The sequence below is a fragment of the Lepidochelys kempii genome, chromosome 15, assembly GCF_965140265.1.
Source record: "Lepidochelys kempii isolate rLepKem1 chromosome 15, rLepKem1.hap2, whole genome shotgun sequence".
Lineage (NCBI taxonomy): Eukaryota > Metazoa > Chordata > Testudines > Cheloniidae > Lepidochelys > Lepidochelys kempii.
The window spans coordinates 8,976,923-9,004,438 of NC_133270.1; the positions used below are offsets into that span (position 1 = coordinate 8,976,923).

The following is a 27,516-nucleotide window of genomic DNA, read 5'->3' on the forward strand; positions in this document are numbered from 1 at the left end:
CCTGCTGGTAATAGCTTATCTAAGGTGATCATCAGGTTGGGCCATTTCCAGCACAAATCCAGATTTTCTCACCCTCCACCCCCCCACACAAATTCACTCTCCTGCTGGTGATAGCCCATCCAAAGTGACAACTCTTTACGCAATGTGCATGATAATCAAGTTGGGCCATTTCCTGCACAAATCCAGGTTCTCTCACCCCCTCACCCCCCTCCCAAAAACCACACACACAAACTCACTCTCCTGCTGGTAATAGCTCATCCAAACTGACCACTCTCCAAGTTTAAATCCAAGTTAAACCAGAACATCTGGGGGGGGGGGGGATAGGAAAAAACAAGGGGAAATAGGCTACCTTGCATAATGACTTAGCCACTCCCAGTCTCTATTTAAGCCTAAATTAATAGTATCCAATTTGCAAATGAATTCCAATTCAGCAGTTTCTCGCTGGAGTCTGGATTTGAAGTTTTTTTGTTTTAAGATAGCGACCTTCATGTCTGTGATTGCGTGACCAGAGAGATTGAAGTGTTCTCCGACTGGTTTATGAATGTTTATGAAGGCTCACAGAAGGGGGTCTGGTTTTCTAAGCCACAAAAAAAAAATTGTATATTATACACACACACAAAAGAAAGATTCCCAATATACGACAAACAAGCAAGCCAAAATAAAGATACTGCTCGGTCTGGGGTCTCAAGGAGGTTCCTGGGGTGGTTGCCAAAGGACCAAGAAGTGACTGAATTTACGGAGTGTGGAATAATGGCCTATTGCTTCTGCTCTGATGGCTCATCTGACTGTTTGTGAATGCATGTGTGTCAGATTTGGGCCCCCATATTCCCTGCCCACCTTTTCCTCTCCTCTCATTGCCTCTGAATGAACTCAAAATATGTTGAAAGCCATTTTAGAGAGAGACTGTTAATTAAAAAAAAAATCTTCAGGTGAGATCCTCAGCTGGTGTAAATGGGGGCAGGACCACTGAAGTCAATGGAGGTATGCTGATTTACACCAATCAGTGATCTGGTCCCATTCATTAAAAGTAAAACAAAAAACATCACATTTCATGATCTGGGTTTCTAATACCACCTCAGGTTATTAAAAGGGAAGGAAGTTTTAAAATCTAGTTTATTGTTCATGATTTTATTATGCGTTTGCTTTGCATTTCACTTAGCTTGGACAAGGAAAATAGATTTGTTGGGGTCACATCTATTTTCCAGTAAGCTGCAACTCCTAGGTCTTATACGCTAGTCTAATACTTCACGGTTTGGGTTGTATGACGGGGCAAGGCCAGATGGCTATGGAAAAGTAGTGAGAGATAGATATATTAGCTTTAGGCTAAACAAATCCCTGGAACCAGGATAAGTGAAAGGGCAGTTGCTCCAGGTCAGTTAAGACACCTGGGGCCAATTAAGAACTTTCCAGAAGGCAGGGAGAAGGCTAGGTTGATTGGGACACCTGAAGCCAATCAGGGGCTGGCTGAAACTAGCTAACACCAGTTAGTCAGGTGGGTGAGCATGTCAGGAGCTGTGGAAGGAAGTTGTGCTGTTGGAGAGACTGAGTAGTACACACCATATCAGGCACAAGGAAGGAGACCCTGAGGTAAGGGTGAAGTGGAGCTTGAGGAAGTGAGGGCTGCTGTGGGGGAAGTAGCCCAGGGAATTGTACATGTCATGTTTCTAAAAGGTCAGCTACCATGGCTGATACTATTAGGGTCCCTGGGCTGGAGCCCGGAGTAGAGGTTGGGCCCGGGCTCCCCCCCCACATTTGCCCCCTGATTAATCACTGAGATTGGGAGACAACAGAGACTGTGCAAGGAAGGATAACTTCTTCTCACCTCCCTCGCTGGCTTATGATGAAAATGGCTCAGTAGACTGTGAGCCTTGTCTCTAGAGAGAGAAGGGTTACGTGGAGGGTCACAGTGAGCCTCTGAGGCTAGTGAAATCCACCAGGAAACGCAGGACCCACGGAGGCAAGGACAGAGCTTTGGCACAGTTGCAAAAGTTTTAAATCCCAAACCAAAAATATTAACTTTTCCTTTCCACTAAAGAGGGGAAATTTAATGAAAACATTTCTATTATAATTAAGTTTTGCAAAAATCTCATTTATAAATCCAAAATCCTGGGCTTAAACCTGAGAAAGCCCAGATGTATTTATTAATCAAATAAATAATAATGATAATGAGTTATACAATATATGCCATCAAAAAGAAAAAATATAGGGTCCAATCCTGCAGACACCCAGGCACACTGGTAACTTAGTAGTCCTATTTCTTAGGTAAGTAAAGGTAATCATGTGCAGAAGTGTTTGCAGCATTAGCCCTTAATGAGGCATAGCATAAATGCATCATGGTAGTATGCATGATTCCACACAGAGTACGCACCATGTGAATTTAGTACTAGCAGGGTTTTTTGTGCTGTTTTTTTTTTAAATGACACCCACTGCCAAGTGCTTGCCAGTTTCAAAGCATTTTACAAACACTAATTCATTCATAATACCTGAACATGGTTAACCCACATTGTATTCTCCAGGGCAGCATTTTTTTTTAGAACAACCTGTCAGACACGAAGAATTAACAATCTCAAAAGAATAAAAAGATTGATGCAAAAGGGATTAGAATACTGAAGTCTCTCACGGTACAATCTGGGGTTTCCTGCACTTAAATACCTGAGGGCATCATATTCATATAAGCTGGCTGGCTAGCAGACCACAGACATGAGCAAGTCAAATCCTGCCAGCACTTTCGTCTTATCTCCTCTTTTCTCCCCTATGCTCCATAGAGAAGCATAACAAAAGGTGGAAGGAAGATGCTGAATTGAGGAAAAGCGAAGACTTCTTCATCAAATCATAGGACTGGAAGGGACCTCGAGAGTCATCTAGTCCAGGCTCCTGCACTCATGGCAGGACTAAGAATTATCTAGACAATCCCTGACAGGTGTTTGTCTAACCTGCTCTTAAAAATCTCCAAAGATGGAGATTCCACAACCTCCCTAGGCAATTTATTCCAGTGCTTAACCACCCTGACAGTTTGGAAGTTTTTCCTAATGTCCAACTTAAACCTCCCTTGCTGCAATTTAAGCCCATTGCTTCTTGTCCTATGCGCAGAGGTAAAGAACAACAATTTTTCTCCCTCCTCCTTGTAACAACCTTTTATGTACTGTGACAAAGCTCTGTCCTTGCCTCCGTGGGTCCCCTGTTTCCTGGCGGATTTCGCTATCCTCAGAGGCTCACTGTGACCCTCCACGTAACCCTTCTCTCTCTAGAGACAAGGCTCACAGTCTACTGAGCCATTTTCATCATAAGCCAGCGAGGGAGGTGAGAAGAAGTTATCCTTCCTTGCACAGTCTCTGTTGTCTCCCAGTCTCAGTGATTAATCAGGGGGCAAAGGTGGGGGGGAGAGCCCGGGCCCACCCTCTACTCCGGGCTCCAGCCCAGGGACCCTAATAGTATCAGCTATGGTAGCTGACCTTTTAGAAACGTGACATGTACAATTCCCTGGGCTACTTCCCCGACAGCAGCCCTCACTTCCTCAAGCTCCACTTCACCCTTACCTCAGGGCCTCCTTCCTTGTGCCTGATATGGTGCGTACTACTCAGCCTCTCCAACAGCGCAACTTCCTCCCACAGCTCCTGACATGCTCACCCACCTGACTAACTGGTGTTAGCTAGTTTCAGCCAGCCCCTGATTGGCTTCAGGTGTCCCAATCAACCTAGCCTTCTCCCTGCCTTCTGGAAAGTTCTTAATTGGCCCCAGGTGTCTTAACTGACCTGGAGCAACTGCCATTTCACTTATCCTGGTACCAGGGATTTGTTTAGCCTGAAGCTAATATATCTATCTCCCACTACTTTTCCATAGCCATCTGGCCTTGCCCCATCACAGTACTTGAAAACTGTTATGTCCCCTCTCAGTCTTCTCTTCTCCAGACTAAACAAACCCAATTTTTCCAATCTTCCTTCATAGGTCACGTTTTCTAGACCTTCAATCATTTTTGTTGCTCTTCATGCTCTGACACGAATCTTAAGTCAGAGAGAAGGACAGGTCCAAACATACAATTCACATACTAATATTTTCATCTTCCAAATATTAATTAAAATTAAGGCAATAATGACCAAACATTAAGGTAATTACAAAGTCTCCAATATGTGGTATTTCAACTGACACATTCAAATTTTGGAACATAAAAACATAAGTTAGCTGGGCAATGAGTGTGTGTTTGGCCTTTGCAGGGAAGACTCAGAAGAGACATCAGTTTAGACAATTTCTGGAGCACTGAGTATGGGAGGCTGGTAAGAGACTAGATGGAGAATGCATTGGTTGTTTCAGAGACCCAGTCAATGGACTTGAACAATTCTGGCTGCCAGGCAATTTGTTTTAAGGTTCTGATGGCTACTTACTCACTCTTCAGCAGTTATTTCAAGAGTATCCCATGAGCACTGGGATACATAGAGGGCCAAGAGCTTAGCAGAAAGACAAATTAAGCACCCAGCGTGCTTGTTTTACTGGAACTACAATTCACATCCGTAGGTAGAGCCATCTTGTCTAACAGGAGCAGGACTGCAGTCTGTGCCTTTCTTCTTTGCATGGTAATGTTTTCTATTGAGTTATTCTGAGTTCTTCTACTTTAAATTTGATAGGCAAGAGGCCAACAAGCCATTGGCACCATGCTGGTCGCTACCTGTTGCCATGAGTGTTGCAGTTTCTAACCCGTGTCAAGAGACTGGGCATTTTAGTGGCTCTGGAAGCAGTGTGGTGCGAATGGTTCACTGGGACAGGCTATTAATCAGTTTGCACTGTTTCCAGTTGCTTTTGTCCACCCTCACAGACGCTCAGCTCCCTCTGGGCATACTTTCTGCCTCCACCAAGCTGAGACTGTCAATAGGTCCAGATAAACCAGGTGGAGCTGACACTGAACCAACCGAGTTCTGAAAGCTCGGTTCCTTAGGTGATAAAAAAAGTGGCAGCTAACAAGCACCTCATTAAACCATAAATTTTATTAGAGGCCTAGATTTTAAGGGTATATCGGTATTGCTGCACTCAGCATGGCAAAACCTAACTGATTTAGGAGCCTGAGTCAATAGGAGTGATGACATAAGCAGCACTACTATTCACTAAGCAAGTACAGTGCTTTGAACAGGCATTGTTTTGGAAGTACTATTTATTAGCATGACAAAACTCAGATCCCGGAGAGATTTGCTGGGTTTGGGGTTTTATTTTGCATCCTCAATCCATCCTCATGCTCATTTTGGCAAACCCAGGCTAAGTTCCAAGCAGGCCTCCACCCAGATCCTGTTTCCAATGGAAGTCACACAAAGCTGCGGGGGTGTTGGGACAGTTTCCATATGGTGTCAAGTCAACCCCAAATTGCCTCATTTCAACTGATCTTGGCTTTGAGATTGGAAGGAGGGGTTCGAACATGAAACCGCAAAACTAACCCCACACAAGCAAAAGCAGAGGTTCTGGCCAGAAGAGACCATTAATCAATGGCAAAGCTCCAAGGTTATAAAAAGCACCACTCTCTGGTATCTTAAATCAGAGCACAGGGGTTAGGTTTCTCATAGCAATAAGGAAAGTGGCCCATTCTCACTCTGCTAAGGGCCATCTGGAATACTTAACAAATAGGCAGTCTTCATATCTCTCCAAGCCCTTCAAGAGTCAACAACACATCTTCAGAGGACACTGACGATCCAAGTATTATGATCTACTATAGCACTTTACGGACATTAAGCCTCACAACCATCTTGTATGGTATTACTTTAAAAAAACCCACACACATACAGGGAAGCTGAGGTACAGGGAGGTTAAGTGACTTGTCCAAGGGCACAGGAATTCCATGGCAGAGCCAGGAATATAGCCCAGGACTCAGTCCCATGCTTAAACTACAAGAACTTCCTCCTTCTCAATCATGACACCAGGCCTGGACGAAAGCTCAGTGAAGCCAGTGGGACTCGCTCATAGGCTTTAAGACTAGAAGGGACCATCAAGATCATCTAGTCTGACCTCGAGCACCTTGCAAGACACTGAACCTCACCCACCCACTCCTGTAATAGACCCCTCACCTCTGACTGAGTTAGTGAAGTCCTCAAGTCACAGTTTAAAGATTTCAAGTTCCAGAGAATCCCCCATTTACACTAGTTTAAACCGGCAAGTGACCCACACACTATGCTGCAGAGGAAGGTGAAACCCTCTCAGGGTCTCAGCCAATCTGATCCAGAGGAAAATTTCTTCCTAACCCTAAATATACTGATCAGTTAGACCGCAAGCATGTGGGCAAGACCCACCAACCAGACACCTGGGAAAGAATTCTCTGTAGTAACTCGGAGCCCTCCCCATCTGGGTTTTGGATCAGGCTTAAAGTTCTTAACATCCAACTGTTTGTTGGCCTCAGTGAAATGAGTTCGATGGGTCTCAGTACAACTCTAAGTGGCAGATATCCCAACCACACACGCCTTTGCCACATTTGGTACTAATTGGCCCTCACCAGCACTTTCAGCAGAAAAACCAAGGGGTGAATGGTCATTAGAGACCGTCTGAGCCCCAGGAACGCCCCTTCTAGGTCTAGGCTGAGGCACATTAGCCCCATGAAGTGGCTTGCACACCACTAAGTCTACGCTGTGGCGCCCTCATGATAAGTGCCTCCTGGACAGCAAACAGTGAGATCACCCCTGGCTTTGAAACAAACTGCCCTTGTGTGCTACGGCATGAGAGCATGGGCACAATAATACACACTACTGAACGGCTCTGGGGCATCCGATTACCGCAGTGCAGCATGGGACGGCATGACATCATTCACAGTACACCTCAGGTAACATAGGCCCCCCGCCCCCCACCCCACATTCAGTAAGAACAGACGTGCCTTCCCTTGCGTCGCCCTGGCTTACTTGTTTCCAGGCGTTCTCTGGCTCCTGGTTCTGACAAAGCACCTGCTGGCCATTTTGAGAGATCAGGGGCCCCTCGTGTGACTGGGAAAAGCAGAGTTATGGGGACGGGCTGAGTGTGTCCCAGCCATCACGGCGCTTCTCCCACTCCGGGGTGACAGAAGGTTCAGCTGCAAGTACAGCGAATATCCCCAGTGCTAAGGGCAGCGGAGAGCAGAGAGCTAGTGTGAACGCGCACAGCTGTTGCCCTCTGTGCTGTCACCTGCTTTTCCCTCAGGCCTTCCCCATCTGACTCACATGTGCCTTGTCCCAGCGTCCCCCTCCCCCCCGGGAACTCAGCAAAACCCAGGACCCAAGTCTAAAATGCAGGGCGCACACGGCCTAGCGGAAGCGAATGAAGGAAACTGCTGTTTCCCACAGGAAACCTGGCCTGACACAGCCCTCCAGTTGGCTTTGACTTTTCAGTTGTTAACCCCAGACTTCACCTAGAAGATTAAACAAACACCCTTGCAGGTAGACACCCCATATGCCTAGAAGTTCTGCTTCTCTTTCTCACAAGGTGTTTGAAACTTCAGGAGGGAATTTAATCTGCTATGTTGCAATTTTTTTAAAGACACTTAGGGCTGGATTCTGGACCCCGTTCCAGCTACCGGCTTCTGGGGGATCCTTAAGTGGTCCAGAGTCAGTGTCATGGCTGTATACGCCCCCCTACACACACACAAAATGGAAGCCACATAGAATCATAGAATACCGGGGTTGGAAGGGACCTCAGGAGGTCATCTAGTCCAACCCCCTGCTCAAAGCAGGACCAATCCCCAATTTTTGCCCCAGATCCCAAATGGCCCCCTCAAGGATTGAACTCACAACCCTGGGTTTAGCAGGCCAATGCTCAAACCACTGAGCTAGCCCTCCCCCCATCTACATGGGTGGTGGGGCAAGCTAGCTGCCTAAGTACAGTCCCATCTGAAAACCTAGGTATGTACTCAGTATAGCTGGCCCATTCTGCTGCTCATGCCTCCATGGCCAGGAAGATCACAAATCCTGCAGGTATGTCTACCTGCACTGGGAATCTCCAATGTAGATACCCACAGAGCCAGGAAGACGGGCTGTGGCTGCAGCCCCTCCAGGCTACAGCTAGTCCCAGCTGCTGGAAAGGGCCTGTGGGACTCCAGGCAGCCCCGAGTAGGCTGAAGCAGCCTAAAGGCTGGAGACCCGACCTACTCCCTCCCCAGCTCAAGAATCCAAAGGTAGTAAAGGTGACAAAAAGCCAACTCAGCCCCTCCTCGAGCTGTGCCAAGTCCAGTTCAGAATCTGGGTCTTCGCAAAGAGTTCTTCTCTGGTCCCAAACTCCCCAGGCTGTGTTCCTCCACCTGTGCTCTTCCCTGGGTCCCAGACCACATCCCCAGGGGTTCATCTCGCTCACACACTTCCCTATCAATGCTCTCCTTTCACCATGTTCTCTATTTCACACCCGCACGGGGTCTGCCCAACTCCGGGGAGGGTGGGTGGGGGTGGTCTCCTTAATGTTCTTCCTTCCAGGAATAGAGAGATGTTGGGCAGATCTCTTCATTGCCAGGAGGTCTTGGAGTGCTAGGGGTAACTCAGAATTCCCCAAATGCAGGACCATGGCCCCTTCCATGTCAGGACTAGCATCTCTGTCTACTCCGATGCCTATGGAGGGTATTTCTGGCTAACACAATGATCTGCTGTGGCAGATCTGCTGGCACAGACTCCAGCCAGGTCAGCAGTGAATGGAAGCACACTTTCCCTACTGTGCTGTCAATTAAAGCTGGACACAAATGAAAGAGGCAGAAAAACAAACTCCAAACAATAAGCAGATGGTGCTTGTCCCATGAGGACGCTAGGCTGATGAGCTAACTTGTACCATCTCTACTGCCAAGGAATGTGGTTGTATTCCCTGGCCAGATGGCTCATTAGGCTGCATGGACTCCTCTCGCCAGCAAGCCCTCGTCGGAAAGGAGTTCAATGCCTTTTCATTTGAGATCTCCCTCTCTCTGGCCAGCTCAACTCTACGTTCGGTGCATAATCAAAAGCAGGAGAGGCTCATGGAGAACAGTCCCGAGATCCAATCTCACGTTGGCCCATACAAGCAGTATGGGGGAGGTTTCACATGAGTCCTGGCCTCCAGCACCCCTAACTGTCCCTTCAAGGATCTGCTACCCCACCTTAGTCCTTACCCACACTACTGCCATGTAGCTCTAGTTCTAGGTCTCCCAAGAGCATGTGTTTATAGAAAAATTCTACAGCTCTTCACTGGTATGAAGCCAGCAGCGTTCTAGACTGTTAATGGCACTCTATAGCGAGGACTCTGAAAACATCTTTAAGGTCAGGCTTGACAAAGCCCTGGCTGGGATGATTTAGTTGGGGATTGGTCCTGTTTTGAGCAGGGGGGTTGGACTAGATGACCTCATGCGGTCCCTTCCAACCCTGATATTCTATGATATGGGGTCAGATCCTTGCCCCTGTTAAATCTGCTTTGCCCTGCTCTGGTAGCACAAAGCAATCTCTTAACCTCGGTGGCCCCCTGAGGATTCCTCTGGCACAGAGAAATCAGCTGTGGCCTACAGCTGGGCCAGATAGCTTCCTTCCCCCCATCCCCTACGGTCCACCCACACGTGCAAGGCGTATGGCTGAAGAAGCAGGGGGAATGGGCACGGAACTCTTGAGATCCAGAACAACCAGGCCCAGGAGATCTCTCTACGTTGTCACTTAGGACTGGCCCAGAAACCTGATGATTGACGAGCCATAGAAGTGGCTTACAGCGACCTTCGAGCACCCCTGCCATCAAGTTGTGACCAGGCCCAAATATCAGTTTCTGCCGGTATCTGGCTCATAGGCTTTAATGGAGTATAGGGCCCTCTCAATATGGTTTTGAGGTACCCCACAGAATTCCACAGTAACTCTAGATCCTCAGTTAGAGGGCTCTACAATTTCTTCATAGAGTGAGTCACATTTTAAATAAGCGATTGTCGCGTGTACAGCTCCCCTCCCATTCGCCATCACGCAGCCCCCCCTTCACAAGCACGTGGCATTGCTCTGGCAGCATCAGCAACTGATTAAATGGAAAAGGTAACGTAAGGGAAGAATTTGATGCTCTCATATGCTTTTATGCCTCTGGATAGCATTTACGGGTTGAGATTCCAACAAAGCTTGCTTGCCAGCATCCTGACCCAATGTTTCTGGGCTTGTTACTCAAATGATGAAGTGACATACAATATCTTGATTTCAGGATCCTGCCCAAGCAGATTCCCCAAGGTCCTGGGGAAAAGCAGTGATTCCCCAGCAGTCTCTTTTTCAAGAGATTGCCCTCTTTTCATAGGCCCTCGCATTAGAGTCACAAATTTTTATGGCCATTATGACTACCTACTCTGACCTCCTGCTTGACAGAGGCCCGAGAAATTTACCAAGTCATTCCAGCACTGTGCCTACTAACTTGCGTGTGAGTGTCTTTTAGAAACATACCCAGTCTTACCTGAAGTGAAGACTCTACCACATCTCTAGGAAATGAGGCACTTAGAAATTAAATACAGCTGCCTTTAGGGAACCAGGTTCCAGTAGGACCCCAGATGACCCTTCTGCTGGCTTCTAGCTGCCCCAGAGCACTCTCCTGTCCTACTATCTACTTTTATACGGCTTCCTTTCATTGGGGAAACCAGGAGAAGGCACTTCATGAGTATGAGGGTCCTCAAAGAGTCTGAGTTGCCTGTTGCCCACAGATGGATGATCAGAGTCTGGGTTGAAATCAGGAAAAGCACCTCCTAATATAGAAACTCAGGGGAACATTTTAGCTCTGCAAAACCAGTCTGGAAATCACATGAGAACAGGCTCACTCATGAGATGTTTGGCACGCCCTTGCTTCCAAGAAAGGCCGGAAATAATATCTGAGGACCATCAGTGTGCTTTTGGAGAGGAGGAGGCTGTATAGAGCATAGCTTCTTGGGGACCTGGATGGCTGGGGACCTTCCTTGTGGTATTTCAGCTCTTTCTGCTCCAGCTAGAACCCAAAAACAGACTCTGTTCTTTGATCTTCAGAAGATCTTACATCTCACATGAGCAAGGCTCTCTTGTTATCTGAGCTTGGCCCAAACCAAACCCATCATGAGCTTGGCTAGCTTTGCCCTCCTTTCCTCCCCATGTTTCCACAAGCACCTGGGCTTGCCTGGGAAGAGGAAGTTCTGAAATACTGTGAGAAAGTTTGAGATTAATGTACTGTGCAATCCTTTCTAACTACCTAGGCCGGTTTTTGTCAAGGTGACTTTCCATTGTCCGGGCCCTTTGTAGCAGAGAAAAATCCAATGTATCACCTCAGTGGGAGTTTGAGGAGCTGAGCCCTGACGCGTTCCAGGACCACAGCATTATGGGGATATTCAGTAACCTGATAGATGAAGATTCGGAACACGTCAAGGGGTTTGCTCTGCTTGGTAGCGGGATATAGCTCCCCATCTGCATTGCCAGGCAGCATCGGGAAAACTACCTTCTTATTATGTGGCACTGACTGGAGCTGGCAGAGGATGGAGGTGCTGTGGATCCAAATAGCCTTACAGAAAGAACACTACCGGGCAGAAGAGACTTCATAAGCTACTCAAACTCAAAGCTAAGTATGAATCTACAGACTTGCTGCTTCCTTGACACATTTCTACAAGTAACTCTTGTGCTTTGTAGTGAGATTTCCTAAATTTCTTTGCTATAAACCCCCCACCCCTGAGGGTGCACATATTTCGGAATCATAAATTAATAGAAAAGTGCCACCGACTATTGCTCATAGTCTCATGCTGTGTGTGGTGCAGAATTTGCAATTTTAGCCTATAATATGTTTAAAGCTGTACTTAAAGTACTAATGACATATACCAAGGCCTCCCGAGCCATCCCTAGACTGATTTATAGACAGCATAAAAGGGAAACCTGATGGCACTTTCTGAAGGTTAGAGAAAAAGACTTCACTTAAGTTTTGTAACGCTGAGATAACTCGGGCTTTAAGGCTGAAAGAGACCATTGGGATCACTGACTCTGACCTCCAATTAACCTATCTCCCTGAACACAGAACAAGGAAAGAAGCAACTCTCTGTTGACCTGGCAGTTAACAGTTTACCACAGTACACACCCATACCCCTAGTTCAACACCACCAGATTCCCAAGAAAGAGCTTGGTTTCACTATTGGGTGGAGATGTAAACAGTTCACATTACAATCCCCTCTAGGCAATACTGAATTGACGCACATGAGCAAATATGCACCCCCTATGGAAAACCCTTGGCAAGCTGAATTAGTTCTGGCATTCTGAGCGTGCCTGAATATTTGAATACTTATCTTCTCACCAGTCTCCCTTGTTGGCCTGACCCTTTGCATTCGCATTCAAGAAGTTGGATGAGACCCCACTTGGCCATGATGGAGAAACAAGGAAGGATTACAAACGTAACAGAAAAATATTTCCCCTAACAGTTACATTTTCCAGGTGCTTGCCATGCTGACTCATAACTCTCAAGTTCCACAGAGAGAAACATCTTCAGCATTTTAGGACTTCCTGGGAGAATATATCTTTATGCATCTCTCTTCTGAGACGAGAGTTCCTGTGTTCTTGCCTCATTTCAGGGTGGGTGACAACATCCTGTCTGCCTACAATCTCTCTGTGGTGAGACCTGGCTGTAGCATTCTTCAAGTGCGGAGCCTGTATGGCTGGGTAGCATTGGCCGTCCCATGCCAAAGCCAGCTGCATTTAAGAGGCAGGTGAAAAGATTCTCATGTCTTTAGTGCCCATTTCTGCTCTCAGATACACTAGGGCAACTCCTATTACTTTAGCAGGACTTGCCCATCTAAGGCGGAATTGGACCGATAGTGAAGTGTTTGGCATCCGTCAGGATGAATGATGATTATATATAAAGAACTAAAATCTACACGCAGTTTGTTATCCTTGATTCAAGCTTTGAAAAATCAGAGAGAAGATTAGTGCAGAATCGTGTAGTTCTTATGTAGGATATTGGCTTGTCAGCCCAGGAGTCCAAAGCTCTCTGCATATCCCCGGAAGAGCAATCCAGAATGGGCAGCAAATTCATTGCAAATTGCAGACAGCGAAACAGAAATTGAGCACACCTCCTTTTGGAGGGATATCAAACAGCGGCGAATGCCACAAGCATTACACCTCCTTGCTATGTTTAAAACACAGACAACCATCACCATGCCCAACACCCCTAAAACGTTAAAGTAATGTGTTAGCAAGCAGTTAAGCTATCCAGCCAGCAATATCCTACTTCACCATCTTTTTCCCTTCAGTATCTCCCCAGGGCATTTGCACCTCCAAATTAACCTTCACTCTATTCACTTGCATTATTATTGGGTTTTTTATATAGTCAAGAGCATGGGTATATCTTGTTGCCTTGATGTTAGACCCCTACTTCTGTCTGTCTGAGCACCAGAATTAAGGAATGCGCTAACGAAAGTCTCCACTCAAACGGAGTTATCAGGGAATCTTAGTTATAAAAAGGTGGGTGGGTGGTTTAAAAAAAAAACAGCTAATGAGTCCCACCCTCCGAAGATCACAGAAGGCGTTTACTTGTCCTTCATGTGGTGAAGGAATTTCATTTGGACTTTATCTCCTGAGCTCAATCAAGAGATAGCAATCCTTTCTGTCAGGTTTCAGAATAGCAGCCGTGTTAGTCTGTATCCGCAAAAAGAAAAGGAGGACTTGTGGCACCTTAGAGACTAACCAATTTATTTGAGCATGAGCTTTCGTGGGCTACAGGTCACTTCATCGGATGCACTCTGTGCATCTCAAAGTGGTTTATATAGATTTTCCTTGCCCACAAAGTGAGAAACATCAGAGAGAGGTGCCTGCAGCTACCACTGCTTCAGTACATCACCTGCTTTTCCGAAGTCAAACTAGCCCAGGGAATTAGCATGCATCCTAGAGCCACCACATTAATTAAACTATTTGCTCCTTGATAAAATCAGTTTTGGGGACCTCGGTGTTCTCCTGTCCCCTGTCTCTCAGTCAGTGACCGTAAAGCTAAGTCGGCATGCTGATTACCTTCATAGTGGGTATCAAGAGTTTGGGGGTTGAAATTGCTGCATGCTCCCTGAACCAGGTGATTTAGGAAGCATCCTGCTGGGTAGAAGACTCGAGACCAGAGGTGGTCATGTTAGGGCTGTTGCTGCTGCTGAAGGCAGCTGTAAGAACATGTAACACAAGATGCCAACAGCATCTAGCTCAGAGACTGATGGGGCCCTTTCACGTATGGGATGTGAGTTACTGTGCTGTGAACAATGAGCGATGCTCCCTGGGACACTTTCACCTTCGTTCTCCAGCCTAATGGCCTTGTGTCCAAGGCACCTGACGGATTGCTCCTTCTTGGCTAGCCTTGGGCAAGTCACCTCGGACCAGAGTCTCCATTGCCCTGTACCTGGTGGGGTCACTTGGACCAACTTTGCACTGGTCTATCTCATTACCAGTCTGATTTTACACGGAGATAAGGGACTCCACAAGGTGCAAGGCAATGGAAAATCTGAGCCACAGGGTCACTGCGCCTCAGTTCCCCATACCCAAATGGCAATCATAGTGCTTTTCTCCCAACCTTTGTCTGTCTGTTTTGCCTAGTTAGACCGCAGGGTCCTTGGTGCAGGGACTGTCTTTCACTATGGTTCCTGTGGTCCTAAGGATGACCACATTTAAAAACAAAATCACTTGTTGCCCAGTTTACACTAGGTGCAAAGTCTTCTTTAAAACCACAGTAGTTAGCCAAAATGTTCTACAAACACAACCTGTTTTCCTAGCCAGGACATAGGCTAAGCAGAGGGGAGTGCTGTGGTTCTGGATCCCACAAGAAGCATAACCTTCTTCTGCCAGGGGTAGAGGTTAGAAACATTAAGTCTCTTCCAGGCTAGTTCAGAGTCCTGCTGTGCTAGGTTTCTGCAGACACACAAAGTAAAATCTACACACTCTCGGTTTTACCTTCTGCAAGGACGAAGCACTACCAGGCTCCTGCATTATTACCAATTACACGGTTGCCTCATTACGAGGCACCAGTTAAACAAAAGCTTGAAGAGCTTTCACTAGGTTCTACCTTCAAATAAACTTAAGATTTATCTTTGCAGCATGTTTTAGACCATCACAGATCTTACCTCCCCTATGTCCCCTCCTCAGACCCCCAAGCTGTCCTGCGTGCGAGTCATTGAATTCCATGTATTTGGCTCTTTCAGACACAGAAATGCACGACGACAGCCCCAACTCCCTTTGTAGAGCCCTCTGAACACTACGTGTCAGAGAAACACAGAACATCAAAGGGGCTAATTATCTTTAATACAGTGCCCACTAACACACACAAAACAACCTAAAAACAAAACCCTTTTAGGCAGGTGTGTGCGATTCTGATAGTTTTGGTTTTAAATTCCAGGTTCTTCTTTTCCTTGAGCTGCCCAGCCGAGAGCTGATGGGAGGGGATGATTGAGTTTGTTAATATCACCCATAATGAAGCAGCTTTATGAAAAAAAACAGGGAGTTGGGGAAAATAGGACAGAACAGGTTTAAAGCAGGTAATTTTCATAATTGAATGCAGGCGTTTTAGGGAGTGTTTGGCATCTTCCCTATTGAGAGACAAGTGAAAAGACCTGACATCATTGCTCTCGCCCCCACGGCACGTCAATGGGCAGCAGCATAACTGGCCTCTGCATCTAACCTGAAAGACAATATGTAAAAAAAAAGAGACAAATTCATGAATAATGGAAGGAGGCTGGAAAGGAACCAGGCAGCATGGTCCAGCAGACAGGCCACTCACCTGCGAGCCTGGAGACCTGGGCTCTGCTTCAAGTTCTTATTGACCTTCAGTGTCATTTTGGGCAAGTCACCTGACTTTGCTCTGTGCCTCAGTTTCCCCAGCTGTAGAATGGGAAGAACGACACCCTGTTTTTCCAAGTGCTTGGAGATCGATGGATTAAAGACACCAGATAAAAACTAGGTATGGCAGAAACCGTCACAGTGGACTGGCCTATTAATAGGATTCTTTGAAAATCCAATGTGAGGCCTGAAAGCAAACAAAAATAGATACACAAAAGGAATTGTGGAACTAACAGAGCATTTGCCTCTATCTTAGTATTCTCTCTGCCTGTGCATTGTATTCCTCTCCGCCACCCTTCATGTGATCTATTTACACGATAAGCTCTTTGGGACAAGGACAGTCTATTACCTAGCACAACAGGGCCCTGTTCTTGGATGGTGCCGAGGCACTACCGTCATAAAGAAGATGGGCCTAGAAGTCCTCAAAAGCCACTACTGGGCCATTGACCCATATGTTCTGTTAGCCAAAGCTGAAGCCAGGCTTTCCTTCTATAAGCAGAACTCCTAGCCTCTGAGCCGGATGCTTACAAAAACATGAGACAAAGCCAGTTTAACTGGCATGCTTGAGAAACTGAGCATGCGGCTCGTACACGGGGGCACATCCACCAGAGCAATGTCTGCCCCGAAACATGAGTGTGGTAGGGTCCCCAATCGACCACAGTGCCCCTGGCAGTTGACAGCTCCCTGCCAGAGCACCCCTGTGTACTGCGAGCTGGGCTTCCCATCAGTTGAGAGAGCATCAATTTCTAGAGTGAGATTGTTCCCCAGGCTTCGTCCGGTTCGTTCCACTGCAGAGCTGGTTTCCTCTCTCAGGCCATGGGTGCTCATTCAGAAACATGGCTGGATGCACAAGGGTTCCTGCCAAGGGGACAGAGTGGCTCCTCCGTCCTTCCCCCTGGGGTAGCACCTGTGCCAGTTACACTAGGTTCCAGGTAATAACCTGCCACATTGCAACAGGGATCTGCTACGCCGTTTATTTAGATTTTCTGCTGAAGCTTTCTTCCCTCCATCTCCTCTCCCACCAGCCCTGCCTGCGAGCAACTGAGGCTTCCTATCGCTAGGTGCATCCATATACAAAGGGTCCCACGCCCCGGGCCCGTACATCCAGCGTGGAGGAGGCTCAAACTTAAGAGCCAGGAGGACTCCCACACATCAACCTGGTAGCCAGGTGCACCCAGAGTGGCAGACCTAGAAGGGTGGGTGGAGCAGAGAAAGCTCTCAAAGCATGGAGCAGCTCAGATGCCTTGGAGGTTGCTGCTGGCCCAGGTTCAGCAAGAGCCAGCGGCTGAGAGAGCTTCCCACGCGGCCAGCCTTTCTTTCATTGTGTTTCTTTCTGTAAGTGGGTGTAATGCCAGGTGTGACTTTCCTTTTGGGAACGCTGCCCCTGCAATCAGCATAAGTGTGACCTATTCAGTCACCCGCACTCAACAGGTGCCTGGCAGGTTTAAGCAAAGGAGACCCCTGGAGCTTTACCGAACAATCCACACACTCTTATCTGGCCAGAGTTATTGTCTCAGGCTGTGGAAAAAAAAGGGAACGGAAGAATTTATTTGCACAGAGACTAGAGGGATGTATGCTACAGGCCCGCCCAGGCTGCTCTGGACTCAGGGCCGACCCCCTGTTGACGTCAGAGGACACTGCCTGAACAAGGAGCAGAGGACCCGACCCTGCTGAAAGTTTGCAAAGCAAATGAATTTGTTTCCCTTTATGACTGGGGGTGAGGGCAGGGAACCAGGGTCCGCAGCATCCTAGTGGGCAGCGCCTACAGTCAGACTGGCCCATCTCCCCCTCCCAGCCACGCCAGCCCCTGAGGGCAATGTACAGTGTGCAAGCAGCAGAGCGTGTCCAGGCCCATCCTGTGCCTCGAGGCAGCATCTCCAGCAGAACCGGAACAGATAGGACCCCAGCCAGGGGGGCCAGGCAGACGCACCGCAGGACGTAGGCAGGGCCTCATCTTTTCCCTTGGTATCCGACTTCATCACGTGGTCCCTGAACGCCCAGCCAGCATTGTACAACAACTAGGCTCTGCACATTACCGGGCCAGATGCCGATGCCTTTACCCACTGCCCAACAGCACATTGCTCCACGACCAGTTCCAGGCCAGTTGATGGGAACCCCGGCCGTTAGAATATGGCCCTTTGTTATTAGCAGCGTTGACTGAAGTACAATCATGGGCTCAAATCAAGCACTCCCAACACTCGGGATCTGAACCCGGCCTCCCGGGAATTCCCATCTCTCCTGGGATGGGCCATCAGCAGACGCTGCGCTTGCTCTTTGCTAGTAGACTCAGGTGGGCAAATCTCACACGATCGGTTTCCCGGAACTGCCGGGTGGGAGGGCCTGGCTACCCTGCGAGTGAAGGTAGCACAGGTAGGCATATCCATGCCAGCTTCAATCTCACTAGCACAGATAACAGTGTAGGGATGGCAGCACGGGTTAGCAACTAGGGTACAAACCCACCAGAGAACCTGGGCGTATTTTCTGGTGGCTAGCCGGGCTGTCATGCCTGCTCTTCTATTGTTACCCACGCTAGCTAGATGAATGCTAGCACAGGGATGCCTGCCTTCTGGACAACAGTCACACCTTGCCTTGCACTGCGGATGTGCCCTAAACCCTCTGCTTCTTCAGGTACCTATCAGGTTAGGCCACTGCCAGATCTCAGGCTGTGAAGATCTGATCCAAAAGGCAGATCCTATGTGCCTATGGTTTAGAATCAAAACATCCCCTGTTTGGAGTTCTGGGAGCGTGAAAAGGAGTCAAAAGCGACCTCAGAGTTTTGCAGAAATAGACACAGTCGCTCCTGGGAAGAGAGTTTTCCTGAAGGCCACAGCCCCACGAGCAGTACTGCCCTGGGATTTACGTCCCGGAAAATAGCGAGAGTAATTGAAACGGGAGACGCTGCTCACAGCCTGTTCCCCTCAGCAGTCACAATGGCACCACCATTTTGGTGCCTACACACGCTTTAGCCACACACACTTTTACCTGCTCACACACCGGCGGAGGGAACTGGAAGGGACAGGTTTTCTGGGCGGGGGGGGGGGGGTGAGGTGGGGTGTGATGTCCGTGCGTTCCTCCACAGAATTCTGAGGGAAGCAACTGGCACATGGGTTGTTGCTCTCCTTTACATAAGTGCCGGACTAGGCCAGGACATTAAAAGGGAGGACTACATTAACCCAGGACTGGGAATGATGAAAACTGGGGTTCTAATCTCATCTAGGCCACTCGGTCACTATGTGACCTTGCGCAAGTCACGGAATCGCTTTGTGCCTCCGTTCCCCCATGTGTAAAATGCTCACCAGGAGACAAGGTTAAACAGTTTCCACCTACGTTGTTTACGCCGCATACTCAACACCAAATGGCAGGATAAAGTCACCAACGCAGAGGTTCTTCAAAGGGCAAATTTAGCACGTGTGAGAGCCCCCACGCAAGCAAAGACATCTGAGTAGGTTGGCAGATGGATGCGTACCCAAGGACATGCTGTACGGGGAGCTATCAGAGGGAACAAGAACAACAGGACATCCCAAGCTTTGCTATAAAGACACATGCAAGTGAGATATGAAGGAATTTGGAATTGATCTTGACCATTGGGAAATCTTGGCAAGCGATCGTAACAAGTGGCACCATCATCTCCATCAGGGTATCAAAGTCCATGACAGGAGCTTGAGGAGAAAAGAGCCTGTAGGAAGCAAGCAGCTCCCAACCAAGACAGACATTTGCAATAACTGCCAAAGATCATGCAACTCTCGGATTGGACTATTCAGTTACATGAGACATTGCAAACCATCTACATCGTAGGCTGCAGTTCCCACCGTCTCCCGCAGACAAAAGGATGTCAACAAAATGGGGAGACCACCACCTACCTCACAGGGATGTGTCCAGACTCACTTAATGTCTGTGAAGTGCTTTGAGATCCCTGGGTAAAAGGATGCCATAGAAATACTCGTTTATAAATACAGGTTTTTGTCCATGAAAATAGGTTTGTTGCAAACAGCGTGTGTCCGTATTTTGCAGGCCCCTTGGAGAGGCTGGCCTTCAGAGTCTCAGGTATCACAGTGACCTAGCGGATGTGAGGCCAGCCCCCATACGGGACAACACAGTTTCACCCTGACTATTGTACCACATTGCACAGGCCAAGGTAGCACCTCATCCATCCATCCTGCCCCCTCCCACTATCTCCCTGGCATAGTCCAGCAAAGTATCTCACAGCCTTGAGCAAGGAACGATTTCTCATTGGCCAAGCCAGCCAACAGAGCACCTGGCCCTGGGAATGGTTAGAGGTTGCAGGAGGTTCTCTCCCTGAATAAACACTGGCTTCCCCCCACCTCAATTCACAACCAGAGAGTGCTCCGAGCTTCATTTCCCATGGCACCAACTGGGCTGGTGGCATGGACCCAAATTGCAGTTTGCGTGATGAAAACAAGGCAGTGGGGGAAGTTCAGCACCAAATGAAGCCCGAACACCAAAACAGGAAGTGTTTGAATTAGGGATGGGGAGACTGTTTGTCTCATTCCAAACCCACCCAAACTTTACTGGTTGGAAAGCTTGACTTGCCCCCGGACATGATCCGTGCCTAGGAGAATGAGAAAAAGGAAGAGATTCCAAGGGGAAAAATAAAAAGGTGACATCTGCGTGGCATGCACTTGCTCCAGCCTATCTTCCAGAGGGCTCTGCTTATCCTGATAGGAACGAAACCAATAGCGTTCAACAGAAATCACTATAGAAACCGATAGTCTTTAACACACAATGGTCTCTTTTCTGCAGGCTTTTAGAACTATCCTACAACATGCTGTAGTAGGAATATTATTTGTATTGGCATAGCATCTCGGAGCCCTGGAGCCCTATGGTGCTAGGAGCTGTACAAACACAGAACAAAAGCCAGTTCCCTGCCCCAAAGAGTTTACAATCTGAATGACCGCCTGTGTTCTACAGAACTTTATCCTTCAGATGGTAGAACGGTTCTCCCTTTACAAGGGTTTCAAAGAACAGCTGTGTGAACCCCGGACACAGTTTGTTCACCCACAGTGTAAAGCAGCCCTCAAAACACTGACATTCTCTTACTCAGGATCTCAAGCAGATGGCAAGAAGAGCAAGGAGAGGGATAGCTCAGTGGTTTGCACATTGTCCTGCTAAACCTCGGGTTGGGAGCTCAATCCTCAAGGGGGCCATTTAGGGATTGGGGGGACAAAAACTGGGGATTGGTCCTTCTTTGAGCAGGGGGTTGGACTAGATGACCTCTTGAGGTCCCTTCCAACCCTGATATACTATGACCCATAGCTTGGGTTAAATTACCTGCTGTCACCTAACTGCTGGCACCGTGGTTTAGTACCCAAGGATCTCTCTGGGGTGTGGTGGGAAGGAGCGGGAATGACAGCCAAAAGACAGACACCATCAGGCCTAACTTAACCTATTTGTACAGCACCTCACACAATCCAGTTCCAGTCCACTCCTGCGGCTCCTAGGCTCTACCGAAATACAAGCAAAAATATAAATAAATAATATGACCTTCAGACGCAAGCAGGGTAGTTGCTATGGAGAGCAATCCCCCCTCCCCCTGGACACACACAGGATTTATAACACAGAGAGTGCTGCGATTGCTGGCAAGCAGACAACTTGGGTGCAAAAGACCCTTGGCAGAGCCACCTGGGCTATTTTTAGAAATTAAACACGCAGACAGTTTCCTGTCTGCCCAGAGAGAACAAACAACCCAGCACACAAACCTAGACACTAGCAAAGCCCAAACTTGAAGGGAAATCACATAGTGAAGGTCTCAGACTTTGTCACAGTTTCCACCACTTGGCTGTCCTGTCTTTCTCCGAGGAGCACGGCGAGCAATGCCCTTACCAAGCTCCTAAAACCAAGGAGCCTCGCTGGCACAGAGGAAGCCCCATAGAGCACCGTGGATTCTTCTTCCCTCCTGGCACTTTGGGGGAAGTTGGGGAGAGACTGGAACTTCACCAAACCAGCGCACTGGCCACACATGGAGGGACCACCTCAGTGCCCCAGCCAACGCCCAGCCTGAGCTGGGGACTTGCTCCTAGGAATGGAACGAAGCCTTTCACCCAGGGCATTCGAGCCTGCCATAGACCGTCTAACCCGTGCCGAGCCGGGGAAGCCCACGCAGCTCCAGGTAATGGGATTGTAAAATACTGGCAGAGAGCGTACTCACTCGGCTTGCCCTTCTGTAGCAGCGCTCCAGTCCAGCCATCTCCTCTCGCATTCCCTTTCAGTCTAACCCCGGCTCTAGTAGTGCCTTTCCCATCTGGAGACTAAGTGGTAATTAATCAGCAGGAGCCCTCACCAGCCTCGCTGCCTGTGTTACTCTGAATGAAGTAGGATTAATTGACACCACCTGGGAACAGCGACCTGTGCCTTCACCCTGCTAGCCAGCATTGCTGGCTCCAGAGGCTGCCCGGGGACGGGTGTGCTGCCCACCCCCAGCTCGGATTGTTCTTTTTTTGGCCTGGCTTTTATTATGCACTCCCACTGGGTTAAGGAAAGGCTCTGGGTTTCTCTTGCTTCACCGGGACCTGTCCACCATTACCTTTAGTTCGGAGGGTTTTCCAGATCAGATCTTGACACATTTTATACAAATGTGCCTCTTCCTTGCCCCGCCTCGGATGCTGCTGGCCCTCCCACAGCTTGATCTTTCTCGTGCGTTTCCAGAAAGGCTTGACCTTCGAAAGCAGATCCCAGCAAGTGATTCTTCAATGCCCGGTGATGTGCTAAAGGAACCAGCATCCCCATGTAATGCACCGGGAGTTAGCCACACCCATGCCACCCACAGGGCCTGAATCCCAGTGACTCCCTACACTGCACACTAAACCCGGGCTCTGATTCAGGTTTGAGTCCAAGCCCCTCTTGGGTCCACACACTGACTTAGGACCCAAGGACTAGGTGGGTGGGTCAGAGCCCAAGTCCCGCTGTGGTGTTCCAAGCCCTCTCATTTTGCAGTGTGGACGCAGCTCAAGCTGCAGAACAGAGTCAGAGGGCTCCCTAGTGCAGTATGGCTATATTACCAGAGCTGTGAGATCCAGCAACTGCGAACCCAGCTTTACAATGTAGTGCGGATGCTTAAGAGTGGGGTTAGAAACCTGAGTCCATGAGCCTGGGTCCCATTGACCTGGGCTTAGTGTGCTAAAGGCCCCCTATGCTGCCCCATGCGCAAGGGGTCTCCCTGGACGTTAGAGAGCTGGGACAATGCCTGTGTTACCCCTGTCCCTTAGCTCCCAGCATTATGGATTGGAAGGGGCAATGCCATGGCCAAAGTACACTGCACTCCAGCTGTTCTCTGCTCCCCACAGGGGGACCATGGGGAACAGAGCCTAAACTAGAGCAGCCCAAAGACCACCCCAAAATATGGCATTCACAAAGGTGGCTTCAATGAACCTTCACCTTCTCTGCTGCCCTGGCCCCAGGGGCTGAGAATCTGGGCTCCAGGCTGCAGTCTGGAGTCTGTGCCAGTTTGGGTCCTAAAGCAAAACACTGATCTTTAAAAAGGATTGTTCCCAAGCCTCTTTCCGAGCACCGTCAGCTATAGATAGGCTAAGGACTGCCTGAGGGCACGCACAGGAAACCACACAGCAGAAAAACCACTTCTCTGCTGCCTGTAAATAATGGAGAATCTGCAACAGCAGGAATTTCTCTTACATGTCCTGGCTGGCTAGCCCAACCCCTGGGGCCTGCCAGCATTAATGTGGGGTACCTTACCCCGTCCTACACCACCACCGGTGGAGAGAGGGTGATCACGTGCATCTAATTTCTCCAGCCGCAGCCGTTCCAGCACGGCTCCCGACACACGGCGGGGAGCAAATGAGACAGGTAGCTCTGCAAAGCATGATACAAGGCAGTCACATTGCTAGCTGGCAGGGCCCTTATTCCAGAGATCGTTGCAATGGAGTAAAATGTCACAAGACAAAGGTCGCGTGCTGTGAGATAAGTGTGAGGCAAGTCACCACGCTCATTTTCAGAGACATTGATTCCAGAGCGTGGTCTTTATTTAGTTGCTCTTAACGATGCGATGCGTGAGGCTGGTTCCTCAGTGGATACTGCAGCATTACAGGGTAAGAGCTGCTGAGTACTGACATTCTGATCGGTAAGGAGAAGAGATTCCATGGGCCAAATTTTCAGTTCAAAGCTTCCCAGTTCCCCAATTCTGAGGCCAGATGGTGGGGGGTCAGTCCCTGGCATTGGGTTAAAGCAGCCTCAGGGATTCTCTAACAACCTTTTTCATACTCAGACGACCCCCCACATCATGCCCCCACACCGACACATACACACACTCTCTTCTATTTAACAGTATGAGAAAGGAAATCACAACCACCCAGCCTAACACCTGTTTACGACCCTCAGGTTGACCCCCACACTGTGTTGTAAGCCAGGCTGCCTCAAGGAGCAATTCCAGTAGCTGGGAATAGCTGGAGCAGAGGGATGCCCTGGCCCCAGCCACATCCTCCATGCAGGGCAATTCCCGGCTGGCCACATCTACTGGGGTGCTGGCTCCTTTGGACAGCAGAGCAGCTTAGAATGGTAGTAGCAGAAGAGACAGTCAGGCCCTACTTCTTTATCCTACAGATAGGTGAACACTGAAAAAGAATTGTGTCTGTTTAAAAAACTCCACAATCCCTTCATCCCTTGTCTGCCCCATTAGTGTTCAGTCAATGGAAGTATTCTAAGAAACTGGTTAGCCGGAAGGAAGGCTTACGGAAACAATAGATTTACTGCAAATATTTTGAATTCTTCACCATGCTTGCTCACCCTGGACAGCAGGGTGGTGCTAGGCCAACCAGGGAAAAGAAACGTGCCGTGTGTCTGATTTGCCGAATCAGAACAGCCGAAAAGTCAGGATTTCATGCAAGGCAATGATGGAGAAAAGAATTTCAAACTATGAATAACAATCAGTCCAAGACAGAATATGGCAGATGTCATCAACAAATGACATCTGAGGACTTCTTAGGAGCTCTGCTGCACATATGACAGCTGCCACCCGGTCAATCTATCTGCTTAAGATTTTGTATTTGCACCCATCAACATAGTATCCAAAGTCACTGGCTTACAGCCTGAAATAAGCAAGTCTGCCCCACGGCAACGTTTTAATGTGAATATGACCTGCGTCAGTACCAAGCTAACCAGCTATCTATAAATGCCTGACCTAACCCGGGTATGTATTGTATCTGAACTGACACGTCCATCTTTATCCGCGGAAAGTCCTACTTCTGAGGGTAGTCGACATCCCATAATTAGCCAGTGAGCACTCAGGAATTTTCCGGATGGTGTTTCCTTGAGTGAGATCATTCAGCACAGGCACCATGCATGGCTTCAGACCAGAAGCAAGGTAGCCTGAAAGTAGCAGAAGCTCTCCGAGTTTAGTAGTTCCCCCCCACCTTTCACTGGATAATTTATTCTGGCCTAGAACCTGTCAGCAGCAGCCATGTGAATTCTGGCCATCACGCGGGTCAGGGGAAGCGGAGAAGGTGACACAGCTGACACACGCCGACGTCTCTTGAGACCAGAGAGGACGAGGCAGCTGGCAGCAGACCCCATCGCGTGACGTCCTCCAACCTCCCAGCCAAGAACATACCAACTGATCCCGAGTGAGTCAGTGCTCCAGAGAGCTGCTGATCCAGGGGGAGCAGAGATTGTGAGGGGGTAAAACATGGGGGGGAAAGAAGTGAGAGTGAACAATAAACATTGCTACACAGCCTGCTCCGTATGTTCTGGGATCTCACTGGCCCCAAGTGTCTCAGAAGTATCCGCGGAGAGAGGCAGCTTGGAATTGGGATGCAGCACTATTGAAATTCTCAATATTCTTATTGTGCCAATTAATCTTATTGTGCCAATTAATCACCTAGGGCTTGTCTTCTACAGCGACTGCAAGCGCTTCAGGGCAGGGAGTGGCTGATAGGTTTAGGCCCAGCCCTGCAAGGTGCAGAGCGCCTTCAACTCCTGCTCATTTCAGCAGGAGCTGAGAGCAAGAAGATGCTCGGCCCCTTGAGGGATTGGGTCCCTTGGGCCAGCTCCTGTTGGAACCCACGGAAGGTTTGATGGACTTTGCTGGGAGCAGTAGGTGCTCAGCACCTTTGGGGACAAAACCAGGCCTTGGGTCTGTAAAGCATGGTGTCAAGGCCAGCCCCTGTGAGTGATCTTTCCATGGTACATGCGCTAGGTGTTCGCTCATTCAGTGCTCAAGGGGTATTGGCTGAAACAGCAGGTTTCAAGTATCTAGCCACCCTGCGATAAATCCAAATACCAGCTGGGTTCACTGAGCCCTTTATCCTACAAAGGCAGATGCGCTGCGCTCCAAGCAGTTCATGGAGGAAGGGATCGTCTCAGAAGAGACCTTAAGAAACAAATTCCTGTCTTCTCTTTGTAGGTACCAAGGCTCCCAGGGAACTTTGGACAAGAGCAAGGGAGGTATGCTAGCACCCTTGGCATTATTATTTGTATTCCAGCAGGGTCCAGCAGCCCCACGCAGGCCAGGGGCTCCCTTGTGCTCGGTGCTGCACACGGAACAGAAGAGACTCTCTGCCCCCAACAGAAACAGACAAATAAGGAGCTGTTGAGAAACTGAACGGTTTTTCCTCTCTCCGCACTCTCGCACAGTGTGGTGTTCTGGGTGGCTATTGTCCACTGTCCACCCCACCGGAGGCTGCATCTCAGGGTTCTTCGCTCCATCGTTTGGGAAGCCTTTGGCATGAGACGCGCCAAGAGGAAATGCAAAATTCTTTCCCCTTGTTTATTTTTGTGATCTGTTTGCGGAGAAAGAAGGATTCGCACGCCGCAATTGCTCTCTTGCAAGGGCGCGAGATGTTTTATTATTGCTATCATGCGGATTTGATTTGAGCGCCTGGCGCGTGTCACACTTCTCTGGGGCTCTGCAAGAAAGCATGAAGCCTATTTCAACTTCCTTCCCCGGGCCACAGCTCAGAAAGCGGAGAGGTCATGAACAGACAACCCGCTCCCAAAACAAGTGGCAAAAGGTCTGGCTCCAATTACTGGAGTCCACAGGTGGGAGGGGCAAATGGTTACACAAGAGCAATACAAAAATAGAGATGGGAGAAACCGAATCTGCTGAGCAATGGGAGGTCATTTAATAGGAGATGCCTGTGACTGTGTGTAATACCACTGGAAAATACCCCAGCCCCAGCTCCGGGCACCTCTATGGCTCTATTTTTACTGATGTAATTAGCGAGGCCATATTCAGTTAGCACAGCTCAAGGGAGAGCTCACATCGCAAGAACCATTCTGTTTGGTCCTTTGCATATGGATTTGAAAATAAAGTTAGTCATTAAAATCTGCACTCACAAGCTTCCTGCCGGGGAGTGACAGACACAATACCAGAGCCCAGGGGCACTGCTTGACAGTCAGGTTCCCTTCTGCATTAAATAGCTTGGTTAACTTAGAAGCGGATCTGCACCAAACTCTGGATCTGAACTTCCAGGCATGTGGATTCTGAACCCAGGTCTGACTTGCACAGTCAGCTCTGTCTAATCTAATCCATCCTGGCATTTACAATGGGCTCATTGTAGCTAAACCCAGGTCTCCAAGCAACCCTATGCTTGGTGGGGTTAAAAAAAAAAAAAAAAGAGAGCACAGGTTGGTTCAGCTAATTAGAGGAAGAAAATCAAGCTGTGAAAGTCAGAGCCAGCTCCAGTGGTGAATTCCCAACAGCCCAAAGCTCAGACTCTGGGGCAATTCAGGATTCCGGTTCCTTTAGTAAGCCACACATAGAATCATAGAAGATTAGGGTTGGAAGGGACCGCAGGAGGTCATCTAGTCCCACCCCCAGCTCAAAGCAGGACCAGCCCCAACTAAA

General features: G+C 48.7%; 1 protein-coding gene across 1 annotated transcript in view; it reads right to left on the reverse strand.

Annotated features, from left to right (window-relative positions):
* NOS1 (nitric oxide synthase 1) overlaps nucleotides 1-22,021 on the reverse strand; it is a 140,519-nt gene extending 118,498 nt beyond the window's left edge. The window contains exon 1 of the mRNA XM_073312326.1: nucleotides 21,871-22,021. The gene's annotated coding sequence lies outside the window, so the exon portion shown is untranslated. The remainder of the gene's footprint in view (nucleotides 1-21,870) is intronic.
* Nucleotides 22,022-27,516: the final 5,495 nt, after the last annotated feature.